We start from the raw sequence: 14,352 nt of genomic DNA, 5'->3' as shown, positions 1-14,352 counted from the left end.
TGAACTAAGTGGAAATGAGCCTCCACATCTTTCTGAGACAGCCCATAACGCATATAATTCTTTTTATCTTAATATGGACTATTGTAGTACCAAGGTTAAAATGTTTAATGAAATGCTTGTGATTCCTAGTAATCTTTTTGCCTGCTTAAGTGGTAACACATAGGTAAACCAGTACTGCAAAATAACATGTCTTACATAGAACACTGTTGCTCCTGTAACTGTTGTTACCCCACTAAGTAAATTTTTACATCCAAGCACTTAAAATGATCAAATACCATAGTTAAGACTGCCACATTTTTTATGTAGTGCTAAAAAGAAAACAAAACTTCAGAGAAGGCAGATTTTTTTCTTATAAATACTCCAAATAATAGGTTGGCTTCATATAGACTTCCTGTCTCTCCAGTGATTGCTACATTCTGTCTGAATCTATCAGGAATCCCATGCAAAATTGTGTGTTTATTATGATAAATACATGATTTTTTTATATGTTCTCCACAAATATGTTCGACAAAACATAGTTTACCTTCTTAATAGGTACTATATGGTTACTTTCTAACTGCTTTAACTTCAGTTCTAACTTGATTGAATAAAAGGTGCATTTCTGAAGGTAATCTTTACATCTGTAATGGGACACCTGGTTTTATATGACTATTTGCATGCTCCAGACATAGCAAAACATTTTCAAGGCAGTATGTGTTGACAATATACAGAGATAAAAATCAGTTAATGACAAACAAAGGAACAAACTTTTAATAAGGGCAATGAATCATTAGAAATTATTAGAAAGGGAATATTAGATTTTCTATCTTTTGGGTGAGGATGAAATGTTTTTATAGAGGTATATGCTTGAACAAATGGCTGGGTGGGGTAGAGGAATTCCTCACAGGCTTCTGTGGCTTTTGCAACACCTGGGGTCAGACTGGGTCATCTTAGACATCCTTTTGGCTTGGAAAGGGGTGAAAAGTCTCAGTGTAGCAAATATCTTCATAGTATGGCTGCTTCTACTGAGAAATTACTCAAAGTTATTTAAGCTTCTCTTCAAAAAAAGGACTGAGGGGGCATTGGTAAGGTTCCTCTTTCCTAGTGGCATGGTTTTTTCAAAGGCTTTGGTGGGTTTCTCTTGTTCATCCATCCTCCCCCCCCCGATAATCAGACGTGAACATCTTTTTTTCAGAGCAAATGTCTTCTACAAAGTGTGTACTTGTACAAAATGTAATGTTGCCTTGCTGCTAGAAATAATTATTAGCTTTAAAATAATCTGACAACATCCTGCTGTGTATAAATTAGGTTTGTTCTGTGCTAAGATTAGTTAGCTGGCACTCTTTCACTAACACGTTACAAGAAAATGATTGCGAGTTGATTGTATCCAGTTTTCCGACTTTTTTCTTTTTAATGGGCTTTTCGTTGCTGTGCTGTCACCAAGGTTGAAATAAATGTGTGCGAGTCATACACTTCCAAGCTCCCTACAGCCTGGGAAGAGTGTGTTTGTTGTCCTGTGCCATGAAAAGACTTGTGGGCATAAGTGTTTGGAGAAGGGGAGAGGTTGTGTGCACACAGATTTCTGAATCTTGTGCACCTCTGGTTTTGGCTAACGGGGATGTTTTCTGCTCTATGGCAAGCAATACATTACCACTGAAGTCCGAAATGCCAGGTGTAATTGTGTTTAAATAGGTGTTTGTTTTTTTTTAACTTGCATGTTAGCCTGTGTTCGTGCAGAAGTCCATATTTTACCTGGGAAGAATGCTGTGTGAATCAGAAAAAGCAGAAAAACTATTTAAAGTTATGTGCTAGTGTTTTAGATTTTAAAACTAACTGTGAGGTCTTTATTTCTTTGTTTACGATTAATTAGGGTTAGAGTTGTAAAAGCTTAATGCTGACTGTAAGTCCTTTACAGTCAGTCACTGAGAATTAAGGGCTTGGCATGACTCACCTTTTTTTCCTTCAGTATATCCATTATTGTTAGATGCTGAGTAGTCATTGCACATAGATGACTGATTTTTTTGGTATTTTACATTTTTACATGTTCAGAAAAATACTTTGTTAAAGCAGCTGCTGGGTGAATGGGGTAATTAAAGAACTGTACTGATTTTATTGAAGTTGACATGTGCTGCACATTCTGTGAAACTCAGTATGTGAGCAGAATCTTTCCAGGATTTATTGAAGGCAGACATCTAGAGATACTGGGGAGCTTTTAATAGTAGTAAAGATAACTTCCAAGTTTTACACTGTTACATAAATCTGTCTTTAAGAAGAGAGCTGTTATTGCAATATGTTGCTTGTGTTCTTCATATTTAGTCTGTGTGTATGTTTTAGGTATGTACATATACACCTACACACAAATGCTTCAGCTGAGCACTTTTATTTCATGATGATTGTATATTCTATCTAGTATGTATTTGGAAAAAAATAGTATTCTAATGCTGACTGAGAATTTTAATTTGCTTGGTGCCAAAAGAAATCTGCAGTGTATTGTGGGGGTTTTTTTGCTTTGGGTTTGTTGGGTTTTTTTAGCTGAAATGCAACCCTGCAGTTTGAATTGCAGCTCTTAGTGACTAAGTGTCGTGGTAGCAAGTAAGGAATCTTACTTAGCATAAACTGAGGCTTGGTTTCATTTTAAGTAGCATGATGAGTGCAATGTTCCACATGTGTGATACTCTTGCAACATGTAAAAAAATAGACTTGTGATTGCCACGCACAGTGACCAAACATGTTATAAAAGAAATTCCTCAAAAAGTCTGTTGAACAGATATAATCACCAATATGGTAATTTTTGCGTAATATGATCTTCTTTTTATTTTCCTTCCCTTTCTTTTTTCTAGTGTATTAGAACAATTTTATGTCCATTTGAGCATGTTCAATTAATCTGCCTTTCCTGTTAGCAGTTTATGTCTTTAAAGCATCTTTGATATTCCTTGTTTAAAGTTATAATTATGGATTTCAGGCAGAGGTAGGAATCATAGAGCTTTCAAGATCAGAACGTTTTTTAACCTCTTTGAAAAGAAGAGGTTAGTTTTCCTTACCAGGGTACGTAAGGTGCTGTTGTGCATCGGTGTTCTGGACTTCTAGGACTGTGTAAATGAAAAATATACTTTATAATTTTAGCATCATATTAGGTATGCAGTAAAAGTTATGTTTGCACAAGCAGGGTTGGTATTTTTAACTGTCTGTGTAGTCCAAAAAACTCATTTTATGGACAAATCTTTTTGTATTCAATTCTGCAAGTTGAAGACAAAACCATTTCTAAACTACTTGTGTGTTTTAATATTGTGAGTCAATTCCCGTGTGTTGAAGTGTAAACTACTAACTAATCTATAAGAGTTTATGCAGGGGAAAGTCATTTAATTAACACTTTTAATTTCAGCTGTGAAAGAAGGTGAAAATGAGGTCTGGAGAATGGAGAGAGGCTTTGTTTTTCATCACTGAAGACTCCCTGCACTGTAAGTCTGCTGATGCCCGTGGTACATAGACCATCTCCTGGTTGTTAATTAGGCCTCTCCAGTGTGTGCTCTCTAGAAATGTGCTGGAGAAGTTTTTTTCAGAAAGCTACCGCGCCGTCATAAATAAGGAAACGGTACGGTATGTAACTATTATACACCACTCATTTGACAGACTATAATTTAATAGAACAACAATGATCAGACTAGTATATCAGTTAATTTTCAAAACATTTTATTCCACGCAAATTAGCTCAGGTCCTGGAGGGCAAAATGACAAGAGGTTACTCGTACACTATGTATTTAATTAATTGAAAAATGCTCAAATTGCTTTTACAGTTGTTATTAAAAAGTAGAATCAGTGTTGCCAGTGCTCAACCATAATTAGAACCCCGGGGAATTAAATATTTAGCATTAGTAATGTAACAGCACTTAGGACACAAATTTCTATTTTTGTAATGAAAGCAATACAGTGTAAGTGCAAATGGCTGAAACGACAGCTGTGACAAGCGAACCAGCCTGGGATATTTCAATAAGACACCTCGTCGGACAGCAAGTCTTACTGCATTACTCGTTTGTAAGAGATCTGTGAGTCTAAATCCCAATAGCCAGGCATTACACCCAGTATTTAGATTTCTAATTGCTCACAGGATGAACGGTCGGGCAAATGTCACGCCGTCGGTGGGGGAAGCGCGCGGCGTTTCCCCAAATAACACGGCGGAGGTGCCTTTGGCCGTGCGGGCAGGGCCGGGGGCAGGTCCCAGGGCTGCGGAGTGGGGGAAAGAGACCTTGTTTGTTTTAAGTTTAATTACATTTTAAGCATAAGTGCTTTCAGTGATACAACATGAAAAGTCGGATATTGGGCTCTAATGAGCTGTAGTGGTGGATGGCTGGAGACCCTGAGGGATTCATTCACTAAATTAACTGGATAACAGTACTTGGTTTGGGCACAGTAGGATGGCTGAGCTGTGCGCAAAAACTCCCTTTCAGAGCTGTCTCTCATTCCTGTTTTCGTTCTAAACAATCTGTGTAGTGACTTCCACAGCCGCCTGCTACAACTGATCAGCTTGTCAGAAGGTATTACATTACCAGCTAATAAGTAATAAAGCATATTTGACTTAATTTCTCTTCTGTTTTGGTTTTTTTTTTTTTTGTTTGGTTGGGTTTTTTTCCCCCTGGAATGGCAGGAAAAGGAGGAAAGCTTGAAGGCAGTTGTGTATCTTCCGAATAAAAAAAAAAGCTGTATTTGTGCAAGGCATGTTTTTGCCTTTGTAAAGCACTGATTTGTTTTCTGGAAATAGGACTATCGGACAGGGAGACGGAATATTTGTTTTTGAAGATGCTTTTGTTCCAGCTGGCACCTGATTGCAGGATAGATTATGTGTTTGAGCTGAACATGTAGCAAGGACGTACTGTCTAGATGGCACTGGACCAGGACAGCCTGTTTCTTGAGAGAAACAAGTAGGGACCAGCATTGTGCCTGCAGAGTGCCACAGCCAGCACAGGCAGTAATGCCCCAGTTGCTGCTCTCCTGCTTTGCAGCCACTTGTTTCTGCTGCAGGTCACTCTGCAGAGAAAGTTTATTTCTCCCCTCCCAGAAAAACCCAACAAACAAACAACTTTTCTTGACACCAAAACTTGGCAAACAGTGTCAAAGTCTGTAAGAGTATCTCTGGTTCTGAAATTTAAACGTCTTCATCCTGAAATGTTTCAAATAATAGTTACAGAACAAAGGGCCCCAGGGGTGAAGCTGCCCCAGCACAGGTGCTGAAGCTCCTGCCATCAGCCCTGCCCTGCCATGAGCCTCCCTCCAGGTGTAGACACTTAGCCCCAGCACACCTGCCCCACAACCTGGGGGTATAAAGTCACGCCTGCAAGCACATCTCGGGCTCTTACTGTGGGGGAAGCTTGTGAGGGAAGGTCTTCTCTTGGCTGTTTTAAAAGTGCAGTGCTCGCTTTTCAGCCTGGCTTTCAGAAACAGTTTTGATTGTTAGATGAAGGTTCCCCTCCGTGTCTGGTTTTCACTGAAGTTGCTGAACTTCAATGAAAGGATGAGCAGTCACTGATGGAGCTGTGTAATGTACAGTTACCTGGCTGAAGTCACCAAAACCTGCGGGAGTCATTCCGGTAAGTGCAACGTAATAATGCTGTGATCAAGGATAGGGTTATGAACAAAAATCTTTCTTTTGTTGATGATCTGCTGGGCCACAGTAATGGTCCCAAGGATCAGGAGCTTCAGTTTTGTGTGTTTCCTAAGGAGGTGGAAAATTCTGAGAAAATCAGCTTTTCTTTAACAGGTTTGTGGATTTGGGCTCAAAATGTAGGAAGGAGCACTTCTTGAGCACACTGAAACCTTGTGGGGCATCTCTGAGGTTCCCCAGGTGCTTGCATTCCACCTACCTTGATTCAGCTCCCTGGACTTTTCCCTGGTTACCAGAGACCTGCCCTGAGGAACCCTTTATGCTCTGTAATGTGTGTGTGATGTGCAAAACTGAGATACCCAAGGGTTTGAGGTAATTGTGAGCTGCTGCTCTGTGTAAATGAACCTTGTCAGCTCTTATTTTCAGAGATAAAATTGTGGCGTTTCCCCTGTCTCCTTTGCTACAACTAGAAGGCCTGGGAGTAGTGCCAGGGTCTTGCCAGCAGCCCTGACTCACAGCAGGATGAGCTATACCTGGACTGAGTTTTTTGTCCTGGCATCAGGAAGCTGTGCTGAGCCTCTCGTGATGATGAGCAAGCAGCTGCACTGACACGATAGTAGCACCATTGCTGACTATCATGTCAGTGATCTGGGATCTAAGAAGTCTCTGTTGTGGCTTGGGACAAGTTTTGGGTTTTGTTCCTTTTTTTTTTTTTTTTTTTAGTGTGTGTCTACAAAGCTGTTCTTTCCTAAGGTTTTTGAGGCTTGGATCTTGTCTGTCATTGCCAGGATCAGTTCCTGTAAGTCCTGTAGCAGTTGGTCTCTCCCTGAGGATGGGGAAGGAGGGGGGCTATGGGCTTTGCTTGCCTGGAGATTGGCAGCTGTAAAAGGGTTTCTCCCTTCTGCTTTATTTTGTTCTTTGGCATCTCTTCTTCCAGTCTCTGTGCCCACTGTGCCCAGTGCTGCATAACACACAAAGGCAGTCTCTGACCCTTTCTGGTCCCTTAGTTTATCAGTTGAGGATAAAATTCTCTTTTCTGCTCCAAAATCCACCAGCATTGTCTTTTCGGAAACATATTACCAGCTACTGCATCACCAACTTCTACCTTAAAGCACAGACTAAAAAATAGAAACTTCTGCAAAGGTTAGTCCTACCAAAGGCCATTAAAATTATTTCTAAGGCTCTTCATGGACTTGTCTGCTGCCTGATGGGTATGACTGTGCTGTGAGCTCTCTGGTGGGCAGGAAGAAGGTAGGCAGGCTAAGCTGAAACAACAGTTTTCTGTTCTCCCAGTCCAGCCTTGACCATTCTGACAGCCCCTGATGCCTAAGGCAGGTCTTAGTTTTAGCACATTTCATTATGTTTCGACAATCAAGATAACTTTTTTGGAAAATAAAAATGTTCAAAGTATGCTTATTTGGACTGAGACTGCTTACTGTTTTTAAAGCAGCTGTAAATCCCAGAGGTGAATGTGGGGTATCAGTCATACCCAAGATTTTTGAAGATTCCTAACTGACCAAGCATCCAGCATTGTATTGATGGATGTTTCTGTTTTTTAAATGAGTATGAACCTAGTGTGAAAAATGAGATTTAACCTGCAAAAATACCTGGGCACTGCTGGAAGTTTTCCTGCAGCTCTGATTGAATGACTTTTCAATTGAGTGTTGGTTTTACCCCAAGGTATTGTACTGCCAGGCATTCCTGTGGTGCTGTTCCCTTCAGCTCCACAGGTAATGGAGCAGTTCTCTGTTGATGCTGTGCTAGGAGAAAGAAAATGAGCTGAAAGCAAAGTAGGGTTGGATACAGGAGTCTCTTCCTTGTTTTTCCTTACATTGTTGCTTCTGCTGGTCCTGATGCTCTTCTTTCAATTATTGTCCAGCATGAAAGGGAAGTAGTTTGATGAGAGATTTTTTGTTTTTCTTTTTTACAACCGTGTGTTGAGGCAGGGTTAACTTCTTTCCTCTGTCCCTTTTCGATATTGCCTCTTATTTTTTTAATGGCTTAAAACTACACTATGAAAAAATCAGCTTTACTCTTTTTGACTTGTTGCTTATATCCTCTGTTGTATTTATATTATTGAAATTATATTTTATACACACACCTGCAGTATTATAGGTCTCTGAATATCTCCTGGGGCTTTTGTTATGTGTCTTTTGTGTCTTTCTTTTCTTGTTTTCTTTTCTTTTTAATAACCCCATCCTCAGGTAGTTGCTAGTGTTATTAGAGCCACCCTGCCACTGAAAGGTAATGTGAAGTTGCAAGTCATCCTCAAGCTATCTGCCCTCTTTAGGGCCTGATTCTGTGGCTGCTGCTGGGTAACCTGTTAACAACCATGAGCCTGCCACTGCTGGAGGAGTGGTAGCTCACTAATGGTGCCTGGAGGATGGGACCCGTGGAGAGACAGCTTTGATACTACTTTGCTATAAATAAGGAAGCTGGATCACAGAATAATTCAAAAACTTGCATCCAACTGCTCAGAAAACTCTGAAATTGGGTTCCTGCTGTGTTGTTGCTAATCTACACACTCCCAGACAGTTGGAGAAGTTAAACTCGTGTTGCTGACCTGGGTCAGGTTTTGGGTCTGGGCTGTGGGGGTGGAAGCAGAGTTGTGAGGCTCTTAATGTTACACTCCCATTTGTGTGCGTGACGACGAAATGAATTGGTTAATGAGTGCCTAAGCATCTGTTCAGCCTTTGGTAGATGCTTTGCCAAGGTTCAAGTTCCCTGAGGAGGATTAGCCACCTGGTCCAGTTTTCATGATATACTGACAAAGGGGACACCCACCTTTCATTTTACTGCAGAGGATGGACGAATGCACAGGGTCCCCGGGAGGTCTGTGAGTTTGATGGGTTTTTGTAATTTAACAATTACTTTTGTAATTGTTACAATGTAGGTAACAGCAGAGCCTCCAACCGCTGTGTGTTTTTGTAGGAAGAGTGACATCTAGTCACTGAGCTTGTCTCGTGGTCTTGCCAAATAGTCTTATTTATTTTTCCTTTTTCTCAAATGACACACAGCTCCTTTCACACAATTATCTCTCTTGCTGTATAACGTATAAAATCAATATACACCATAGGGCAAGAAGAGATGGTGATAAAAAGAGGTTTTACGAAAAAAATGAGCATTTCATAGCCTGAACTTAAAATTAGGCTTTCTGAAGTGTCTAGATTTATTTTGCTACATGGACAGCGTTATGAGTTGATGAAAGGCCTGCACTAAAAGGCTTAAATTTACGTGTCTGTAGTATCGCTTTACGATGAGCTTGATTTAGTAGGGTTTGACCCATCAGACACATTACAGCAAAGGAATTTAGTATGCTTGAAAGACAGAAACATTATGCATTTGTTGCTGAACTTTGAAAAAGCTGAAATCATGTAACCAATGTGGATTAAAGAAATGAAGTGGATGAATTCTCATTGAGCTGCCAGGAGGGTCTGGCTGGGCTTCTGCAACTGGGTAACCTGCTGAAGCTGTGCAGAGCCACTTCCTGATGTCGGTTTCTTTTGGGGTTGGGGAGAAAGGAAGGTGTGTTTTTTAACCTGTGGCTTGTTGGGTAAGTGTGGTATTAACCCTGCAGTGACCCCTGTGGCAGTGTGAAGCTGGAGCAGCTGGGTACAGGTGTGCTGAGCTCTCTGAAGGAAAAAAACCCTGAATTAGGATGAGATACCTCCAGCTGGGCTGAGTTTATGACCCAGTTATTGCAGGACTCTGTGCCTCAGGCACAGCCTGTGGACAGGCATATCTGCCCTGTGCTGGGGATGCTGCACATGCCACCGTGAAGGGTGATGGCTACGGCAGGACAGTGCTACAGGAGGAGCTGCACTTCCTTGCCCCTGGTCTTTGTGAAAGCATCATGGATACAGCCTGTTGTTAGGGAGGCAGGAAAATATGTGGGGGAATTTCAGAACCCTGTCTGCTGGATTTGGCAGTGGTTTAGGTGCCTGTGGGGGAGAAGAGACAGTATGACCATTTGGGCCAGTGAAGTGCTCAGCTTTAAGCAGTTCACAAGTAATCCGAGAATGGTTTGGGTTGTAAGTGACTTTAAAAACCAGCTTGCTCCAACTCCTACTGCCACAGACAGGGACACCTTCCACTAGACCAGGTTGCTCCAAGCCCCATCCAACCTGGCCTTGAACACTTCCAGGGATGGGGCATCCACAACTTCTCTGGGCAACCTGTGCCAGTACTCACCACCCTCAAGGTAATTCTTCCTCTAATCTAAACCTCCCCTCTGTCAGTTTGAAGCCATTCCTCCTTGTCCTGTCATTCCATGCCCTTGTCAAAGGTCCCTTTCCCACTCTCTTGGGAGCCCCTTTAGGTACTTGAAGGTGCTATATGTTTTCCCTTGAGCTGTCTCTGCTCCAGTCTGAAAAGCCACAACTCTTTCAACCTGACTTCATAGATGTGCTTCAGCCCTCTAATCATCTCCAAGACCTTGCTCTGGACTTGGTCCAAGAAGTCCATGTCCTTCTTATGCTGTGGGTCCAAAGCTGGATGCAGTGCTCCAGGTAGGGTCTCATGAGAGCAGAGGGGGAAAATCATCTCCCTTAAGAATTTGCTGCACTTAATTTAGGTGTCCCTAGTGCCACTAAGGGTGTTGCTGCAACCTGCCATTTTAGACAGCCCACATGTGAGGACCTCTTTACAGCCTATGTTGCCAAATCCAATGGTTGCCCTTCCCTGGCTGACTGAAGTTATTATTACTGAAGTCACAGGCTCGGGTTGCACATTTTATTTGGCTTCACATAGTGTCATTTAGCCAGAAAAAAAGGTGATGTTTTCCATCAGCACGCCAGAGGACCTTCCAGTTGGGTTGGACACCAACAGTGCAGGATGCTCTGCAGTTCTTAGCTTTAGTTTGTGAACTTTTTTGCTATTTAACAGGCACTATTTTTTTTTTTAAGTAAAATAATGATTGAATAGGTAATCTGTGGAATGTGACCAAGAACAACACGGTAGAAAATTATTCTAAGTCTCACAGTTGGTCTTATTGCACTGTTTCCTCTCCTTACATTCCCCAAACAAGACATACCTCTGCAGGAGCTTGCATGTGGGAGTGCAGGCAATGCATGCTTCTCCAGCAAAGGTTTGCTTTGCTGGAAGCATCCTTGTGGCTTGAGAGTAAGTGGTGTGACAAAACTTTATGGTTAAAAGGTCATGGAAAATAATGCACAGGGACCATTTTTAAGTTAAACCACCAACCAAGTAGTATCATGTAAATTGCTTTCCCTTCTTTTCCTTCTCAGTGAAAACATTTGTTGGAAAAAGCATCTGAGAAATTCTTTCAGGTTTCTAAAACCTGTGCAAGACCAAACATCTGAAGCTGCAGCCTTTCAGCTGGGTGTAACAGGACCCACACTGCTCGGTGGGGTTTAGTGCTGCAGCTGGGTCCCTGAGATTCTTGAGATCAGTTTACTAAGGCTGGTTTTGGCAGATTGTAGCAGTCTCCCAGTATGCCTTTTACATACTGCAAAACCATTCATCGTTCATTTGATATTCACCAGCATCAGCTTAAACCCACTTTGTGAGTAGTTCTGAATTTCTGCATGTGTTTTAAATATATTGGGCTTACCAGGAGTGAGAATAAGTAGCATTGGGGGTTTTTTTTTGCCTTCTGGTTTTGTCACTTTTTCTGCTGGTTTGCTTTCTCTAGCAGATCACAAGTAGATTTCTGTGTTTTCAAGCTGAAATGTAAGTCTAAACCAGCCTTTCCTAGGTCATGGATGGCTTAATGAAACGGGTTGAATCAAAATGTTTAATTAAATATGGCAAGATTAGTAGATGTTGCTTAAAAGAATCTCACTTGGCTGTGTGCACACAATCATGGAGGCACTGATGGATGAACTTTTTGGATTTCCTTTGCTTTTTTAACCAATTTTGTTATTGACCAATTGGTCCCACCTCCCAGTGTGTGAACCCATCTGCTTGTGGTAAGTGCTAGGGTGGGTGCATTGGGAAACTTAATGAGATCCTTGTTGGCCATTCCATCTCCTTACCACTGGCTGTGCCTGCCTCTTCTTGTTTGCAAGTGCACAAGGAAGGGGGGGGGGAATCCTATCTTGTTAAAGGCTGCGCTTGTCTGCTGGAAAAATGCCCATTTGCAGGTGAGAAATTGTCTGTCTCAGTTAGGACAAGGGAACTAATTGTTTGGTCCTGTCTGGCTTTAAGTGCTCTGAGCAATCTGGGTTCTGCTGCTTCCTCTGGGAGATAACGTTGCTTAATACACGGGGTACCAGGAAACTGGTTTCTTACCTTGGCTATTCAATTTAAAATTTTCTTTAATCTCATTACTGGATCTGGCGAGAAAAACAAAATATTTTTCAGAATTGGGGTTTACTGCTTTCTCAGGGTCCATTAAGCACTCTGCAACTGTGTGTGTCTCCAGGGAAGATGTCTGAAGGTGACAGCCAGGTCATGATGGTTCTGATGCACCTTCCTCCAGTTCTCTGAAGAGTCCTCATCAGTTTGGCCTTCAAGAGTCCTGACTGGTTTCTGTAGGGTGTTATAACATGTATGACACATTTACACGTAATTACTTTGACCTTTCTAAGCCTAGTAAAACTTTGTCATGGAAGAAAGCATGTAAAAATGTGAATATTTCTAAAATCTGAGCAATTAGTAGGAGATGGAGAATGTGTGTGTGAGAGGTTCTGTCTCAAACACCTGGTGACTCTGGCACCAGCCTTTGTGTGATCGAGGTGGAGATGAGGAATGGTCTCACACCAAAGCTCGTGATTTGGAGACAGAATACATGAGTTTTGCTCTGCCTTACACAGATTTATTTGGTGACCCTGTACAAATCACTTAACCTCTTTCTGCCCACAGTCCATACAAGAAGGATGGTGTTTCCCTATCTCACAGAAGTGCTGGACACTTAATTCATTAGTGCTTATAAAGTGTTCTCAGGTCTTTAGAGGAAAATGCTGCATGTCCATGAAGGCTTAATGTTGAATCATGTACAAATTCTGAGGTCTGGGCCTTGGACCCCCATTAACAGGATAAAGACTGTGGCTGACAAGTCCATTTTTATCACGGACCTAAGTCTACCTTGTGCTATTCCAGGACTTGCAGAAAAGAAATTCAGAAAGAATATTGAAAACAAATATTCAAATGGTTCTATTTTATGATGAATTGTGTATATTTACTTTAAAAATATCTATAAAAACTTCCCAATGCCCTTTGAAAGTGTCTTGACCCCCACCTGCTGAGCCTTGTGCTGATTTTGAAGGGAGTCAAGTAAGATCCTGAGAAAAGAAGTATCTTTTTCAATCCATGTTTTATCTTCCTATGTTTTCTGGCTAAATTTAGAATTCTTAAGAGATATTATTTATTCAGATAAACGTTATCACATTCAGCATGGTGGGGCATGTCATTTTCTATTGGCATCATGTCATAAACCAGGGTAATATGTCAGAAGTATTCTATTACACTGGCTTCATCACATAAATGAGATGAGACGGGTTGCAAATCAAATTTGCCATGCCTACCTTTTATATATACCAAACAAGTTAACAGCATAGATCTGGCTAATACAGAGTGTTGCTGCAGCAGCAGAGATCTCGGCTCGAATACTGTGTCGGGTTATGAGGGACAGGCAGTTTGACAGATACCTCTTCCTGTGTGCCTTGCAATATCCTTTATTAACTTCAATTAGAATTCTGTTTCAGCTCAAAGATAAGTGCTGAAACAGGCAGCCTGCTGCAGATTTGGACAAGACAGAGTGGAAGTAGAAGTGCATTTGATAACAGTCCCTTGTTGCCTTTAGCTTTGTTAGGGCTGTAACTTCTCACCTTCAGCCACACAAAGTATGGCAGACTTACCCTCTTCCAATCTCTCAGCTTCAATCCACACTTCTAGGAGGATCTCCTCATGTCTGCCAGTGATGCCTTGGAAAAAAATAGGTTTTGCCCATTATCAGATTAATTTGAAACCTTGAAAGTAAAGATGAAGAGCTGTTACTTCCTGTGGAAATCAGTAACTACTCACTAGAGGTCAAGGTACACAGGAAAAGTGCCCTCTGCTTGAAACACTCAGTTGCTGCTGTTTGCTGCACAGTGAGCTTGGGTAACTCTATGTAAAGATATCATTCAGTCATGCTTATTTGGAAGACTTGCTGTTGAGGAATAGCAATGAAGCCAAAATAATTCACCCCACAATTAAATATATTAGCATTTATTTCACCAACCCAGTTTAATCTTAATTTACTGTAAAGCTTCATATCTAATTATGATAATTAGGTAATTTGGTAATTGTAGGTTGAAATAAGTTTGTAATAGAAGTGTTACAGACTTCTTTGGGTGGCTGAGATTGCTATTACATCTTTTTTAGGGATGGCAAAGGAGGGGCACATCACTTGTGCAAGAGTGAAATATATGGATTAGCACACTATTCTCTATAGAAATTCTGAATTCAAGCCAAGGAGAACTGAAATGCTATATATACATTGAAAATGTTAATTTCTGAATATTGAGGTATGACTTCAAAATAAAAATGTCTGTCCTGAAAAATGATTATTTGAGTCTGTTGGGTCTGCAGCATTTAGAGGAGGAAAAATTGCACAGAACAATACAGAGAAATCTTGGACTGGGGAGAAAGGGAGAAGGTGAAGGGAGGGAGGGATGGAGGGGGGTCAAAAAAAAAAAGGTGATTACATGGCCACTAGGAAAATATGTTCTCAGGGTAAAAAGTTTGCTCTACTGGTACAACTGCTGAAGCTGGGAAGGATGTTTTTATAGGAGATAACTGTACAGCCTTCCTTAAACTTGGCCTTGGGCTTC

The sequence above is a fragment of the Chiroxiphia lanceolata genome, chromosome 13, assembly GCF_009829145.1.
Source record: "Chiroxiphia lanceolata isolate bChiLan1 chromosome 13, bChiLan1.pri, whole genome shotgun sequence".
Lineage (NCBI taxonomy): Eukaryota > Metazoa > Chordata > Aves > Passeriformes > Pipridae > Chiroxiphia > Chiroxiphia lanceolata.
Note: the sequence above shows the minus strand (reverse complement) of the source record.